Below are 16,523 nucleotides of genomic sequence, written 5' to 3'. Positions count from 1 at the left end.
GTTGATTGGTGTGCAGTCCTAGGCTTGCACCAGACGTTCACTTTGAATTTAGAGCAAAAAGTTAAGTTTTTTTCTCATCCCACCACAAAACTTTTCTCCTCATGCTTGCAGTATAATTTAGATGTTTTTTTCCAAACTCGAAATGAGCTTTTATAAGCGTCTTTTTCAGGAATGGTTTATTTCTTGCCACTTGTCTATAGAGGCCAGCTTTGTGAAGGGAATGGGATATTGTTGATTGATGAACACTGACCCCCATCTTGGACATAGAGCCTTGCAGATCCTTCAAAGTCATTGTTGGATTTACAGTAACATCCCAAACCAGTTTCCTGCTTGCACAGTTGCTGAGTTTGGATGGGTGACCTGATCTGGGTAGAGTCTGGGTGGTATGATACGTCTTCCACTTCTTAATGATGGATTTCACCATACTCAAAGGGAGAATGAGTGACTTTGAAATATTCTTCTAACCCTCTCCTGAATGGTACTTCTCCACCGTTTTATGTCTGACTTCTTTGGAAAGCTCCTTGGTCTTTATGTTTACCTTATTGGTTGCCCAAGTGAGTTGGATCTTTAAACTCCTTAAATAAATGGGGGAGCTTAATTTTTATTCTATTACACTTGCTCTGTATCCTTTCAAACAAATAAGTTGCTCCTGAAGTGATTTAGGGTTAATTCGGCAAAGGGTTTGAATACTGATGCGACTGAGAATGCAACAACTGAGAATCAGCTGATTTTCTCTGTTAATATAACTTTTTATCTGCATTTTTTTGAGCTTTATCACTTTGGAGTAGCATGTGAAGACTCAATGTATTAAGTTTAATTAAAAAAAAACATCATGAAACAAGCTCAGGTGGCATGAAAATGTGAAAACTTTTGGGGGGGGGGGGCGGGGTGAATACTTTTGCAGGCCACTGTATATATCATATTTTTCGGCCTACAAGTCAATGTAGAGTACAAGTCAAATTGGATAATTTCCCCCATTTTTCTTTCCTTCATTCATATATGTCAAATTGGAAAATAAGAGAAAGCAAGATCAAAATCAACGACAGTAGTTCACAAATAGTAATGGAGGTGTTAATTCCTCCCTGACACTGTCACAAGATATCACTGCCGACGGTACTTCCAGGGTTATGAATATTAATGAGCTGATTTGTGCATATTTTTTTAATTACTTTGTGGGACGACCTTTCGGATAAATTTGGAGTGTAAATCGTTTACAATATTTTTGTGATCATATAAGCATTTTTAAAAAGCCACATAATTATTATTAGCACTGGCTCGCAGCACATAACATTTTGTCACAGTTCACTACTCACTTCACTACTTAATAAATAAATGAACACCTGACACCAGGGTCAGACTGGCCACCGGGCAGTTCAGGCAAATGCCTGGCTGGATCAGTCCACGCCGAAGGCCGAGAGGCTGGTCTTTGTGTGGAAATTGCAAATGTGATCATGGTTACAACAAAAAACAAAAATAAACATGTACAATACAGTCCTCATTAAAATATTATTTATTACCCCGGTTTGTATGCTTCATCACTTATTTACACTCTCAGTTGGGATTATTATTTTTTTGGTTGTCCGTCCATCCATACAACCCTACGTAGGCACAGTATGTACGTCCGTCGATGCTAATTAACCTCCGCCATTGAAGATCGGAGATTACTGTTTTCACCCCTTTCTGTTTGTTTGTTTGTTTGTTTGTTATCTTGCCAAAACAAAGTTTTTGCAAGATATGTTAGTCAGCTTGTATGTTTTTTTTTTGTTTTTTTTTGTCTGTAATCACGTATAAAAAATTCTGCAGAGCTCAGTTATCATTGGAAATTTTTGTAACTTCGCATATCAGAGGCCTCTAGAGGTCCCTTTCAGTGCACAAAATTTTGAAGGGCAAGGTCAAAGGTCAAGGTCACTTTGTCGCAAATCAGGGGAGTCGACGAAACCTTTATTTTTTGAGTAATTTTGATCGGATCGTCTTCAAACTTCATGGGAATATAGTTCATGGTCTGGCGCTCAGTTGATTAATTTTTGGTGGCGATTGGCCTTGACCTTCATGGTTAGCGCCTCAGGTCAAACATATTTGACCCCAAGGTCAAATTTTCAAGTTTTAGGAACCATATCGTGTAGTACCTCAAATTGAACACCTCGATGAGTGCTTTCTAGATATGTCAAGCTTGAGACATTATGACGTCATTTGGTGACGTTATGAGGAAAAAGAATATTTTTCATGGTTACTCTGTAGAACGATTCTCATCGGAATCTCTCGTAGGCAGATATTCCTCAAGGAGTCGCTCCTGGTGGATAGCAGCTCTGTTAACCTCAGTGTGACCTTAAAGAAGTCACACGTGGTTACCTTTTGGCAAGATACGGGTCACCCTGCGGGTGACATTGGTTTATTTGTTTGTTTGTTTGTTTGTTTGTTTATGAACAGTATTACGGAAAAACTCCTCGACGGATTTCGACGAAACTTGGTGGGGGGGGGTAGGTATGGTCTAAGGATCATGCCATTAGATTTTGGACTTGGTCCCCCCCCCAAAAATAAATTGTAAGAGAAATTTTTTTTTGCATTTCTTCATGTTTTAAGTGATTTCCACCCCCCGCCCCCCCAAAAAATTGTTGAAGAAAAAAAAATTTTTTTTGCAACTTTTTTTTCAACAAAATTTCAATTTCTTTTTTTTTGCATTTCTACATGTTTTGAGTGATTAGGATTTCGACGAAACTTGGTGGGGGTTAGGTATGGTCCAAAGATCATGCCATTAGATTTTGGACTTGGTCCCCCCCCCAAATTTTTTTTTTGCATTTCTACATGTTTTAAGTGATTTCCACCCCCCCCCCCAAAAAAAAATTGTAGAGAAAAAAAAATTTTGCAACTTTTTTTTCAACAAAATCTCGATTTCTTTTTTTTGCATTTCTACATGTTTTAAGTGATTTCCAACCCCCCTCCCCCCAAAAAATGTTGGAGAAAAGAACTATAACTCTGTCAGCACTGTTGACATCATATTTAATGAATAGGATATAAGGTTCACTTGAGTGACCCAGCAATATTGGCGGCGGAGATTTTGCACTCTCCCGAGTGCTCCCCCTCTAGTTTGCTCTGTTTTCTCTGCAACCGCTTATCCAATTTAGATGAAATTTTCACTAGAGGTGTGACTACTCATATGGAATATTATAATGATAATTATGATGTCATACATCATGTGATGTGGCAGCCATGTTGGAAAAATGGATAAACTTTGGACCTCTGTATGTCCAAAACCGCTCTGTGGGAAAAATTGAAACTTAGCACATGTAAAGTACTCCCTATGCGAAACGATAGCGATTTTTGGACGATATCATAGATGGCTTTGTTATGACGTCATAATTTTATACATCGAATGCCTTATCCCATCAGTATGAAAATTTTGAGGGTCATATAGCGTTATATTGTATTGGAGGAAAAAAATTTGATGACGTCATCGGTTCCATGGTTTGGCAACCATATTTTTTTAACATAAAACCCTTCAAAACTCTACTTCTCCGAAACGGCTGAACAGATCGAGGTGAAACTTTACAGGTATGTTCGCCTGTCCATGAGAAGCAAAATGTTCTCCACCAATGACATCATAGGTCACATGGTTTGGCAGCTTTGATTTTTTGAAGAATAAGCCTTTAAAAGTCTTCTTCTCCAGAACGGCTTGTCAGACCGAAGGGAAACTTCACCCACATGTTCCCCAATCCGTAAGGATACCAGGGCATTCACGGATAATCAATAGGTCACACGGTCTGGTAGTCATACTGGATTAAATGAAAATCTTAAAAAAATTTTTTTATCTTGAACTGCTTTATCAATCGATGTGAAGTGTCACAATTATGATTTAGTATTCATGGTGAATATATATTTTAACTTTCAACCTGATTGGATGCATGGTCTGGCAGCCAGAATTATTGAATATTTTGAATCTGAGTTCAAGGATTTAAATCAAACTTGGTACAAGTATGTATAATGATGTAGTAATGAGGGCAGAGGCATATCTGGCGATGTCGTAATGTCGAAGAGTGCCCTTCTCATTCATTTATGCAATTCAATGTCTTAAACCATAGATAAGTCGATTCCGAGTTTGTCAAGGCCCTGACTTTTGGGGGAAAAAGTTTCGACTTATGCGGTAGCTTATATTCCAAACACATTACTCCTGATATTATTAATGTCTTCTAAGCCAGTAAAACAAGACACAAATGCCTACTTTGCACAAGTATATATTATAAATGATGACACTTCAATAGTCAGTTGTTCTTAGCTGTCATACGAGCCTCGACAATGTATACAAAACAACAACAACACAAAATTTCTTTTCCACAACAGCAATGACAATAGCAGTGCCCCTCGTTGGAAATGTTCAGAACACATTGGATGACAATGTGCTATTTATTGTAAGTTCCAGGGCCGTATTGAAGGTCTTGCACCAATATCATCAGAGGGGGTGAGGGGTTCTTAAAGTTCTAACAAGATATTCATAATAGTTCAGGAAATGCCAAGGTTTGTATTTTATTCATTTTCAATGTTTGAGTTTATGGTATTAGTAAGAAAAATATTCTTACTATGAATTCTACCTCTTGGACAAAAACATTGTTGGTATTCCTTGGATTATTGTATCTCATTCCTGGAACATTTTGAATGTCCCTTTTATCTGCCAAAATGATAAAATTCCAAGAAGTGATCATTTTTTTTAAAATGAGAAACCAACTATTTTTGAGGTCAAAAGGTCAAAGGTCAACTCGAGGTCAAACTTCTAAAATAAACAATTTCAATCAGAAAAATAATGGATTTTCATCCGATTGACCTGAGCTTTGATTAAGATTGTCAATTTTAATCTCAATGAAAAGGTCAATGTGATGTATCCATGGCAACATTTGGAGAGGGGGTGGATTTTACAAGTATCATGCTCTGCATGACATCTTTTTCTTGTTTGTTTGTTGCTTGTTTGTTTGATGTTTGTCTGTTATCATTTGTTGTAGTTTTTTGTTGTTTTGTTTTGGTTGTTGTCATTCTATGGCCATCCCATCCTATCAAATGCTATTCCATCCCATAACCTGTGCTTGACAGGTATATCTGCTAATATTATAATAAATGAAGTGAGAATTAAAAAGAGAAATTGAGCTGCTGACAGAAGCTTGTAATTCTATCATTCATTTTATAAACCACTGTAAGCCTTGATGTTGCTGTCAACACTTTCAAAGTGTTTAACAGCTGAACTGGATAATGTCCATAGTCATTCCACCAACAGCCAACAGTTCAATAACACCAAAGGTTTCTTTGTAAGTGGCAGCTTTGAAGTAATGTATAACTAGCATCACCTGCGCTCTGCGCGACATGTTGGGGTGGGTGTGTTTGAGAAAGGAACTGATGCAGAGTATCAGTCGTAATTTTACTTTAATGCAGAAAGTGGAATACGATTTCACTGTTTCAGAAGCATTTTATTTACTTTTTTTTTGTACCATGCACCTCATATGGTCTTTGAGATAATGTAAGCCGAATATCACGTTACTCGAGCGCAGAACAAAGTCGAAGATAGCGCGACACGAAACCACAAACTCGGAAATAATATATAAGATAATTTCCAACTACAATGGTGTCTGTCTTAAATATTGTATTGATAAAAAAAACGATTTTGGTGTTTTTAGTTTAAACGATGAGTTTAAACAGATTTGTTACCTCCATGAGCTTTCTCGTGCTCCAGTTTTGTGGTACAATGCCTCGCTTTCAACTGTTGCCATCAATGAAAATGCAGCATTCAATACTCTTGCTGTACCTCCTCATGTTAACTTAATCCCATAAATAACTGGTAAATGAGTCTTTGCAGCTTTGTGCTCAATCTGTATGGGATCTCTGAAGAGTACAGGACACAAAGGTGGTATAAGCAGGCCCATGGGTGCTTGGATAAGACTTGGAATAAGGCAACCATGCCTTATTATTGAGTTAAATAGTGGGTGGTAAGAATATGCCACCTTTAGTGTGGATACATAGATTTACCAGCATTAAGCTTGCTCAGGCCAGAAATCGATATGAAACAATAGAGCTCAAAGCTTCCTACCTGGTGTTGCACCAACGATATGCAGTCTTGGAGAAACCTTGTAGGACAGAGTGCAACCTTTCCAACTTGGATTGAGAAATATCAGGTCAGGATTTATCACCACCCTGATGAAGACAACATAAGAAACAGTTCGTTCAGCAGCATACATGCAAGCAGTAAAAAATATTGCTGGAATTGTGGGCAGCAAGTGAAGCCGATTCCTTTTTTTTTTTTTGATAGGTGATAGGATTTTGGCTAGCATTGCTTTTTATATGCAGCGTTTTAGTTCCCAAGTTGTCATGAGGGCATTCGCAATGAAACATATCTGGCAGCACCTGCGGCCTAAACCAGATAGGACAAGAAAATTACTTCCTTTCTGAAAGTCAATAAAACCCCAGCTGAGTTTTTATTAAAATTATAATAGTGACATGATAATAATCTGACACTTTTAAATTGAGTTCCAGAAAGTTAGAATCTGAATCTTTAATCCTGCTATGCTCAGCCAGACTTGTTACAAGGACAATATTCCAATTTCATTGCCACTAGGCCACCGCGGTGTTTGTCCCAAGGTTAGCCTTGACTACAGATGAAATGAGCCACCTGAATGTATGTCACATGACTGTACGGTGGCCAAAACAGCTCACACGACATTCAGAAGGTGAAGGAATGCCCTGTAGGATGGCAGAGCCAAACGATTCCCCTTTGGAGGATACTACACTCCAGTTTACCGAGTTGATGGGATGGCTCGGATGGCCGAATTAATTCTGCCAAACAAAAAAGGAAGCGAAACAGACATGGCCAATCATTTGCTGTAAAATGCCTGGTTACAAAAATTGTTGTATCATAGCTATAAAACCCCATATCAAAAACAAAACTGTGTAACAATGGAACCAGGTAAGCAGAACCTTAACTTTAATATTTCTTCTACTAGTTTTATTGAAACACTAACACATTCTACAGGTGTAGCAGTGTGCTTAAGAATAGTGATAGATTTGTGAGTGTCCTCCATTTTAGCATCTGTCGTGTACTGAATGCCACCGGATAATGACACTGAGTCAGTCCAGCTAATGACACTCTCCTCCACTCTGACCAAGCTCTGATTAGCCCTTCTCCTGCTCTGACAAGCTCTGACCACCAGCAATGTTGTGCACCACCTTTCACTTCGACGCTGTAGGTTTAGCATGTATTTACCTCAATGGATGAGTTTCCTACTCTTATGATCAAAACAGTGAGCCACGTTTCTGTTCAACCAGAATGCCATGCTCACATCACACACGACTGTGCATGCTATGTAGATATCTACAAACAAGACTATTTAGTAAGGTAAATAAGTACCAATTCCATCTACACTTGAAGATGAGACTACAATTTGACCTTGACCTTCAACCAAGAGGGGTATGATGTGCCTTGCTCTAGGCTATCCAGAGAGGGCAATTTCATTCTGAACGAATAAACATTAGTCAAGTTATGGTGAGAAGTTGAAATGTCTGTAATTGGGTCATGACCTTAAAAATTAGGTAAAAATCAAAATAAATTATGTCAATTATACTTCGTATTCCCATTATTGAGGCAAAATTTCATTCCAACAGCTCTCAGACATTGGCTGATAAAAATGGAAAAAAAAAACACTAAATAGTGGTTTAGTACTCCAAGGGGTGTAAGACCTTGACCTTTAACCTGCAGGGGTATGATGTAAATTAAACATAAATGTGTCTTATTCCAGGCTATCTGGAGAGGGCAATTTCATTCTGATCAGACAAACATGAGTCGAATGCTTTAAAAAAGCTTAAATCATCAATAATTAGGTCATGACCATATAGTCACATTATTGATGCAAATTTTCATTCCAAAAGTCTATGCCGGCTCTGAGATGCAGCTTGGAAATTGGGAGTGTGCAGGAAGAAGGATTTTCTTTATTCTAAATTCTGGTTTGGTACTCCTGGGGGGTCTAAGAAACTCTGTGGTACAATTAACCAGAGTTGGTGTCAAAGCCACCCAATGCTCGCCTGTTTATACATTTATCGTTTTTAAAAGACTAGTCTAATAATATTTTTTATAAAGCATTGCAGTGAAGTCTGATACAAATAATTTTAAAGCAATATATGTATTTGTATATTGTAATCAGTAAAAAATAGAGTGGTAGATAAAAACATTGGAAAGGAAACAACTTGCACCAAAAACTTTAACATTTTCACGCTGACGCTCACGCTCATGCCGGGGGTATCGCTATAGCTCTCTGTTCTTCGAACAGGCGAGCTAAAAATTGGGGGCTTTAATTGGGGAAGCTTAAATAGAAAACAAATGGTAACAGCTTTTTTTTTTTTTTTTTTTTTTAAGACCATGTCAAGGCTCGTATGAGAGCTAACACACAATGCACAGCAAGGGGGGCATGAGATAAGAGGGGTGGGAGTGGGAAGGACAAAACAGTGGGGAACAGAGACATTAGGAGATCTGTGGAAGGGAGAGGGATGGGGCGAGGAAAAGGGGGCATACAAGAGGGACATTGCAGGGACTTTCAGGAAGGAAAGCAGGGAATTTGAAGGATGCGGGTTTGGGGTGGATTAACGGGGGTAGAAAAGATCGAGGATTTGGATGGGGGACGATAAGAGGTGGTGGTGAACAGCTGTTTTGAAGGCCTGGAGGGAAGAATGGGATTGAACAGAGTGAGGGAGTTTATTCCAAAGGCAGGAAAAAAAGAAGAATGAAAGAGTGAAGGTGAGCAGTGATTCATTATTTTGGTAGTTTTACCACAAGGGGGTTGTTGGCGGACCTTGAGCGCCCTGCGGAAATATGGTGGGGACAAATCACAAACAGAGCGGGGGGGGGGGGGAGAGACCAGAGAGTTATTGCAAAAATTATCACATTGCAACAGAGTACCTGCCCTTTGGGCGATCTTGTTCCAAGCATGCAACACGTTCTTCTGATGCATACCTGTATTTAGGAGGTGTATAGACAACTGTCAGCCTTCTATAGGCAAAAACAAACTCAGGTTACGTGCATGAAGCAAAAACATACCTACTGATTATCATTCAAAACACCTCACTGCCTGTAAAAACGTGGGGACAAGAATTTTGTACTGTAAATGGTGGAGACTTGTAATACCCTCCACCACCTGGAGGCAACTCTACACGATACACATTCACACAGATAATTTGCATCCCCCCTCAACTCTCCCCACCCACAAGACCACCTACAATTATAAAAACACTCCTATACACAAATTGAGGTCATGCTGATTCTATGTAGTAAGTCTGGATGTAATCAGCCCAGCACTGTTGGAGGAGTAGCATGACAAGCAAATACACACACAAACACAAACACCGGTCCATGAATTATCATAAGGAATGAACTTTCATTGGCCTTAAAACGAAAGACAAGACTCAAAGAGAAAGATTAGAAGGGAAATTGAAACAAACCAATAAAAAAACACTTTCCTGCAGTTGTGAGTGGCATGTGAATGTGGCTTCCTGTACCAAACATGGCATGCTAGATATATAATACATGAAACCGTAAGTAAGTAAATGGAGACACTCAAATAGAAAGCATACAGAATTGGAGGGCAAAGCAGGAGAGAAGGAATGGAATCGGAGAAGAAAACTGAACATTCACAGCAGCAAGACGTGATGGAGATGAGAAAAAACAAAAGTTAAACAAGAAAACGAGCAATCAGGGATTGCAGACCCTCACCAGGACTTGTTTTGTGTCGGGTGCTGTGTGGTTTTGTGTGGTGTATTTTGTGTGGCATTTGTGTACTGGTGGGTTACATAATTAATGATAGGCATAACTACAACTGCCACTTTTAACTGCTGGCGGTGATGACCGGGTACCAAGACGTCAAGCGTTGATGCAACCCTGTTTTGATCGGACACCTGACCCTGACCCATGACCTTTATTATTATTCAATTGAATTCAGAATGGGATTAAAATTAATTCAATTCAAATCAAATTGAAGACCAAAGACTGCAGGTACAGTCCTGCATTGGAATCATCAGAAGGAAGCTGAACAAGCAAAAAGCAAAGATGAAGTCATCAGGAGGAACCTGGATAGGATTTGCGTTTCAGCTGCTACTCCTCTACACTCAATCCCAACCAGGCACAGCCAAGTGAGCCTTATTTAAAATAAATAAAAAAGAACTCAGATCAAAAAAATTAAATAATCTGGCTGCCAGACCATGCTTCCGATCTGGTTGAGATTTAAAACATATATTCCCCATGACTACTGGATTACAATCGTGACTTTCATGTCGATTGATGAAGCAGTTCAAGAGAAATATTTTTTAAAATAATTTTTGTTCAATCCAATATGGCTGCCAGACCATGTGACCTATCAATTACTTATGAATAACCTGGTGTGCCCAAGGCTTGGGGAACATGTGTGTGAAGTTTCCCCTCGATCTGTCCAGCTGTTCTGGAGAAGATTTTATAGGTTTAATGGTAAATTCGATTTGGAAGCCTGGTGTTGGCTTAGTGGTTACGGTGGTGGCTTGCGATCCAAGGGTCCTGAGTTCAAGCCCCATTGGCTGCTGAATTAACACCAGAGGGTTGACTCAGCCTGTCATCCTTCCGAGGTCGGCGAAATGAGTGCCAGTGTACTGGTCCCAGTGTATGCCCCGGTTAGAATAGGTGTACCATATCCCTGTGTGTCGTAAGAGGCGACCAGGGTTGGCGTCAGGAAGGGCATCTGGCCATAAAACATTGCCTCAAGAAAAAGCCAAAAACCCCTGTACAGCAGGGAAAAATGGCTGTAAAAACGGTAAATTCAATTTGGCTGCCAAACCGTGTGATCTATCATGGTATTTGTGTGAATATTTTGTTCCTCATGGATCGACGGTCATACGTGTAAAGTTTCATCTTGATCTGTCCAGCCATTTCAGAGAAGAAGATTTTTGAATGTTTAAAAAAAATAAAAATAAAAATATGGCTGCCGAACCTGATGACTGATGACATCATATTTTTTTTTCCTTTGGATGAATTTATCCTGAGATGATCCTCAAAAGTTTTCATATTGATCGGATGTAGCATTCTATGTATTCACTTATGACGTCATAACAAAGGCACCTTTGATATCCGAAAAAAAAATTACACTTATTCCCCATGAGGAGTACTTGCCATCTGCCAATTTCCAATTTTTTCTTTGGTGCAGTTTCGGCAATACAGAGGTCCAAAGTTTTTTCTTTTTCTCAACATGACTGTTACATTACGTGACCCATGATGTCACAATTATCATTCAAACATTGTACATGAGTAGTCGCTCCTATGGTGTAAATTTTGTCTCAATATGACAAGCGGTTGCGGAGAAAAACACTCATGTTCTGTGTGGACAAACAAACAAGAAAGATGTCATGCATAGCATGACGCTTGCGAAATTCATTAAACAAATTTGACCTGAAAAAATAATTGGCGGTTGAATTGAATAACTAAATACACAAATCCTCTTCAAATTTCAAGTCAAATGGATGAAAATTGACAATTTTAGGAATTTTGTCGATGTCGACTTTTTGACCTATGTTGACCTCAAAAACAATTGCTGGTTGAATTCAGTGATCAAAAATATAAATACCCTTCAAATTTCAAGTTAATCGGATGAAAATTGAGGATTTTAGAAATCCCACCTGAGTTATTAACCTTTGGCCGAAATTGACCTTTTGGTCCATGTTGACCTCGAAAATAATTGGCTGGGTGATATTCAGTGACCTGGTATGCAAATCCTGTTCAAATTTCTCATCAATTGGTTGAAAATTGAGAATTTTAGAAATTTGACAAATTTGTTGACCTTTAGCCGATGTTGAACTTTAGACATCAAAAACAATGGGCTTCTTGCTCATGACGAACTCCAGCACGTGGTGAAGTTTCGTGAAGATCAGTTTAAAATTGTGACCTACAGGTGATAAACATAAAACAAAAGACAAACAAAGAAATAGACAAGCCGGTAGGCGGCGATGGGTCGCCGAGCATGGAAACAATAAGATATAGAGCAAAATAGATGTCATATAGCGGATAGGGAATCACCTTAAGATTATGCATATCAAATCTCATCCAGTTCCATCGACTGATAACTACTCGGTATCCATTTGAATGAAAAGTACCGAAAATGCGGTTTGAAATCGGAAATCCCCAAAGTTCGAGGGGTGCTGTGGGTGAACAAAGATCTAAATCGAAAATCCGGCTCGATCGTTTGTGCACAATGTATTCCAGACGATTAGTGTGAATTTTCATGACCATCCGACCATGACCCTAGGAGGAGTAGCATTTGGCGCGAAGGCACCTCCAGTAATTGACTAATTTGTAGAGTAATTTGCACTAACTGACCTTTGACCCCTGACCTAAGCGAAATCGGTCAATATGTCCTGAGGCAAAGTTGTAGTACTCATTGAGTACCATGAACCTGCAAAGTTTCATGCGTATCGATGCACTCACCTGGTCGCTTGGGGGCCTTCAACTTTCGCCAATTTTCGCGCATACCCTAATTGTAGGGGGCGCTGCAGATAAAGTATTTCATATATCACAAAAACCGGAATATATTTGATAGAGCATCACCTGTAGATCATTCGTGCCAAATTTCATAACCCTACGTGGGCTAATGGCTTTCGGAATTGATTTCGCGTGAACAGTACCGATTTTGAATGATTTTCGGTTGTTGCTAGGGAACCAAAGCGTCCCTAGCAACCAATTGGTCATAAGATGTACCTCCCACCCGAGTTTGGTTTACTTCCAATTATGCTGATGACAAACGAACAAACAGACAGAATTACTGACAATGAGGGTCACCTATTTCGGCGACCCAACATACAAACAGAATAACACACACAACCAACCAATACACTTGAAAAATCTTCGATTTTAGTAAGTAACAAACAGACAGACAAAGTTACAAAAGTTTGGTGAGGGTTATTAATTTTGAAATAGTGATCCACATGAATATAGATTCCTTAACCTGAATATAATTAATGGGCTAGTGTGTGTGTGTGTGTGTGTGTGTTTTTGTGTGTGTGTGTGTGTTTTTGTGTGTGTGTGTCACACTACTCCTCCTACAGTTCTGGCCCGATTACATCCAGACTTGCTACATTGGATCAGCATGACAGAAATTCGTGTGTTGGGGTGATTTGCCGGTGGTCTTGGGGGGTGGGGGGGATGCAAATTCTCTATGTCAATGTGTATTGTGTAGTGCCACCTCTGGGTGGGAGAGGGTATTACAAGTCCCTACTCTGCAGAACAGTATTCCTGTCCCCACGTTTTCCAGTGCAGTAAGGTGTAATGAAATATGCAGCTTGAGTCATTTTGGAGAGGTATTTTGAATGATAAGTTTGAATAAGGATAATTGCATAACCCCCTGGCTGCTCCCATAAGGAGCGGGTGCTTCTAGTAAGTGCCAATTGAGGGTGGCCAGAGTGATGTGGAAACCACAAAGAACCCATTCAAAAATGATCTCTGCAGAGAGGCAGTTGAGAAAGGAAAAGGTCAGGACAAAGTATGGTCACAGCACAGGAATAGCACATGAGCCACTCAACAGATGAGGAAAGGTGGTCTTGCGCAAGTTGTCTTTGGCAATGGAACTTAAACCTCAGGAAAACATTTCATGGTGCTTATCATGTAGCACACACAATAGCATGCATGCTCAGCTACCATGCTTGTGGTGCTGACTTTTCATGATTCCATCCTGCTACCTTCATGACAAGTGAGTGGAGTTGATGAGACCAGCACGTGCTTGCGATTGGAGACACCACCTTTCGCGCCAACCTCAGGGCACCGCAACGAGCACACCTGTAACCCAGAGGGCGTCACAGCAGAAAATAAATAAAGAAACTGATGTGAACTCAGTGGTGTTTTAAGGGTGAAACCAACATATAACAGGAGACAGAAGGGTAACTTGAAAGTGGTATTTACTAATCGCTACTGTCTACTTTCAGCACAATAACATTCATAAAATGTAACATTTAATGACCTTCCAAAGAATCCATCCCTATCCATTGGGACCATACTCTGTGCAGAGCGTTGGTGCTGCCTAAGCAGTCTCCTTGGCTATTGGACACAATCCTGGACGGGTTGCCACTCCAACACAGGATACCGGCAAGCTGGTACTCATTTTTGCGACCTCAGAAGGATGACAGGCTGTCAACCCCACCTGGTATTAATTCAACAGCCGAGTGGGATTTGAACTCAGGATCCTCAGATCTCAAGCCCACCACCCAAACCATTAAGCTAACACCAGGCATCTGCTGTCAAAGCTGTTGTACTCCTATTTCCTGTTTTCCACGACACAGTGTTACTGTTTGGTTCTCTCTGTTATTGTATGGCACTGCAGGTGTACACGGGGCTGTTCAACAGGTCAGACCGCTTGCTTTTTTGAGAATAACATTCATGGGAGGAATGTCATTTTGCTTGTTGATAACAACTGTCTGTATTTAACCACTTTTGTTTTGAGAAGTTCTCCTGGAATCGATACTTTGTCGGATTTTGCTGCGATTTCAATTCTAAAGTTAAGCAGCAACTCACAAATCAACTCAACTCGCAGGAGTCTGACTCCGCAAGTATAATGCTGAGATGACCACAAGTTTTCAAAACAACCGGACGCTCATCTTTCGAGGAAGAGTTCTCAACTGAAAAAAGCATCCGCAGTCACTTGATAGTCCTGAACTCAAAGAAGTAGCACCACCTGCATATTAACGACAAAACTAACGCGTTAAGATTCCCACGTTGCTGATTTTTTTATCGAATAGACGCACATTTGTGATGAAGGTGGTTCACACTGACCTATATAATAAGAGGTTAGATCACTTATAGCTCCTTGTTTCATTGTTAAGTGTCCACCGTCAGTGATTTGCCCAAGAGGTGAGAATTCTTCCTTTCTCTGAAGTCAATGGCATGTCAGCAAGATGTCTGGATGTCGATTGTGTTTCTCATGCTGCTGTGCTGATTTGGGAGTTCATTGAGCAGATCTAAGCCACAAAAGCAGCGTAATGTTGACACCTTGGTTTGTGCCTTGTGCTAACTTGACATTAAGAATGGAAAACGAGTCTTTGTAAAGATTTGAGCGTCCCTTTTTTTGTTTGCTTTGAAGATGGGCGGCTCACCCCCAGAAACATTGCCTCACCTTTCCCACAGCGGTTTACCTCTCTCAACATTTGCTTGAAAAAATGCATAACTACACTAGAGAAGGAGCCGTGTGTGTGTCCGTGCACGCGTGTGAGTTCCGCCCATTGATTGGACAGTTTGCCTGACTCCACGCACAATTTACATTCCATGGCCACCATGTTTAGGAATCCTTTAGAATGACCTTTTGGAACCCCTTTAGAGCACAATTTACATCCCATGGCCACCATGTTTAGGAATCCTTTAGAATGACCTTTTGGAACCCCTTTAGAGCACAATTTACATCCCATGGCCACCATGTTTAGGAATCCTTTAGAATGACCTTTTGGAACCCCTTTAGAGCACAATTTACATTCCATGGCCACCATGTTTAGGAATCCTTTAAAATGACCTTTTGGAACCCCTTTAGAGCACAATTTACATTCCATGGCCACCATGTTTAGGAATCCTTTAGAATGACCTTTTGGAACCCCTTTGGAGCACAATTCACATCCCATGGCCACCATGTTTAGGAATCCTTTAAAATGACCTTTTGGAACCCCTTTAGAGCACAATTTACATCCCATGACCACCATGTTTAGGAATCCTTTAGAATGACCTTTTGGAACCCCTTTAGAGCACAATTTACATCCCATGGCCACCATGTTTAGGAATCCTTTAGAATGACCTTTTGGAACCCCTTTAGAGATCACCTTTTCTCTCAAGCAGTGCTTTTACTGCAGAGGTTATATGCAGGACTATTGTTTGCTGTTGTTTGCTATTGTTATATTCTATTGTTTGCGACTATTTTCTCAAGTTGCGAGTTGAACAGGCGACTGCGTCGACTGGTTTCTATAAAGTCGGTGATGGCATGACAGGGGAGCAGAAAATGTTACATGTTCCACTGTTTTGATGTGGGAATGTCAGTTTGCTTTGATGAGCATGAGGAGGGTGAGAGTAAAGATGGGCCAACTTCGGAAGAGGAAGGGGGGGGGGGGGTTGTCGAGGACTGTCTGTGTGGGTGGGAGGGGCTTGGGGGATTGAAGGCTTGAGTTCGTGGAGGGGATCGATGCCTTAGGGCTGGGAGGGTAAGGGTGAGGACTAGGGGTTGGGGGGATCAAACATGAGACAGAGTTGGGATGGGGAGGCTGATGCGATTTTGTTGAAGAGTTGTCAGAATTGCATGTGTGAGTTTACTCACAGTAAAAATGTGTGTGTGTGTGTGTGTGTGTGTCATTGTGGGAGGGTGGGAGAGGGGGCGGGGGTGTGACACAAGCACTCTATGGGTAATGTGTGAGTTGACACATTGACATTGAGTTGACACGTTCATCCAGGTGGATGAACAATCACTTTAAAAATGTTCTGTGCAACCCAAACAGACATATCTGCGAGTATATGGTCATAAAATGTC

The 16,523-nt window shown here is 40.3% G+C and overlaps 1 long non-coding RNA gene across 3 annotated transcripts in view; it reads right to left on the bottom strand.

Annotated features, from left to right (window-relative positions):
- The window catches only part of LOC147029627 (uncharacterized), a 58,928-nt gene extending 44,668 nt beyond the window's left edge, over positions 1–14,260 (bottom strand). For all 3 annotated transcript variants that reach the window (XR_015055972.1, XR_015055973.1, XR_015055971.1), the window contains exons 1-3: positions 13,986–14,260; positions 13,708–13,804; positions 6,065–6,168 (exon numbers count right to left, since the gene is read on the bottom strand). This is a non-coding gene — a long non-coding RNA (uncharacterized LOC147029627). The remainder of the gene's footprint in view (positions 1–6,064; positions 6,169–13,707; positions 13,805–13,985) is intronic.
- Between the last annotated feature and the right edge of the window lie 2,263 nt (positions 14,261–16,523).

Source organism: Eptatretus burgeri, chromosome 3 (assembly GCF_056783735.1).
Source record: "Eptatretus burgeri isolate ZD-2024b chromosome 3, Ebu_testis_v1, whole genome shotgun sequence".
NCBI lineage: Eukaryota > Metazoa > Chordata > Myxini > Myxiniformes > Myxinidae > Eptatretus > Eptatretus burgeri.
The sequence above is the reverse complement of the archived record's forward strand: the minus strand, read 5'-3'. Positions and strand labels throughout refer to the sequence as shown.